The sequence below is a fragment of the Anoplophora glabripennis genome, unplaced genomic scaffold (assembly GCF_000390285.2).
Source record: "Anoplophora glabripennis isolate ALB-LARVAE unplaced genomic scaffold, Agla_2.0 scaffold13, whole genome shotgun sequence".
Lineage (NCBI taxonomy): Eukaryota > Metazoa > Arthropoda > Insecta > Coleoptera > Cerambycidae > Anoplophora > Anoplophora glabripennis.
The window spans coordinates 1,140,934-1,142,522 of NW_019416478.1; positions in this window are offsets into that span (position 1 = coordinate 1,140,934).

Here is a 1,589-nt window from a genome sequence, read left to right on the forward strand (position 1 = left end):
GCATTAATACCAAGGCATCATCCCTTACGAATTACATTTTGTGAATGGTTGCTGCAACAAAATGCTCAAAATCCCAGATTTACAGCTGACGTGTTAGTTACAGATGAAGCTATTTTTACACGAAATGGGATGTATAACATTCATAATACTCATGTTTGAGATTTTGAAAATCCGCACACGATTCAACGAGATCATTTCTGGACTTCTGGAAGATGTGACCTTAACTGCTCGACTCCGAATGTGATTTATTTATAACAATGCGTTTCCTCAAGTGTTTGGGCAGATATTGTCGATCACTAGATTGGACCATTCGTACTACCAAATCGAATGGATGGAGTTCAGTATCTCAACTTCCTTCGTAATAATCTGAAAGTTAATACAACTTCTTCGAGATCATGTTTTTTCCAAAGAATTTTGTACATAATTTGGCAACCCCGCATAAAAATGATAAACTGTTTATATTGCCATATATACAATTTTCTTGGAAATCCATATGTTTAAAAATATACAGGGTGTTCCATTTAAAAAAATTAATATTTGGCTTATCCGGTTTTTATTCACCACCCTGTATGTATCAAATTAATTTTGTAGTTTAGGTTTCTTGATTCTGTATAACTTTTATATAAACTTTTTTTCTATATTATGAGTTATTTTACTTTCTCACACTAAGGGCCCACCCTGTATATTCTTTTAATTATTAGGTTTTTGATCCAATTAGACTGAACTATTATGGATTCAAATGGTAATATTTTGGAGTAAAAAATTTAGCTTATTACCTAGGACCACTCTATATAAATCATACCCTCGATTATACGTAACACTTATAATGCCATCACTACTAAATTTGAATTTTATTGCTGCACATGATAAAAATAACCGTATGTCTCCATATAAACAAGGAAAAGAAAGCCTTAATTACAGTATTAAAATTCCTCGGTCACCACAACCGCCCATGTAACGTAAAAACGAATCTAATTATTATCCCTGTTCCGCGAAACCCTCCTCAACGCCCATATTGTTCATGAATATTTAATAAAACGATAATTCCAACTTTTTTAAATATATTGGTATCGATTTTCGGTTATCATCCCTCGGCAGTTACCCGCAAGGGCCGTAACGGTAAAAAATTTGTAATGAGGTTCGCCCTTGCCGGATTATGCACTGGCCTAACCCCCACGTATGTCGCGTCTATCCGGCAGCCACTCATCAATATGGGTTATAAATTATTCGGTGTTTAATATTCATAGTGTGCCAGGCTACATGTGGAAACAGCCGACTTGATATTACGCGGCGATGTAAAAATACAATTTACGGCCGCCGTACTTCTGGCAAAAAAACGTCTGTTTCTGGTGCTTTTCCCAGTAAACACACCAGGGTGTCTCACGGTGACAGCCCATTAGAATTATTTCAGAGACTACGTCGATTTGAATTTTGAAAATTTGGGATACCGGGTTTTCGGGCATGCCCTTCTCAACTAGAATAATGGCGTCCACGTACCACTTCCGGTTATACCGGAAGTCGCCATCAACTTGCTTATTTTAAATGGAACACCCTATATATTATTACAATTTTGGTTTCTACCTGTTATT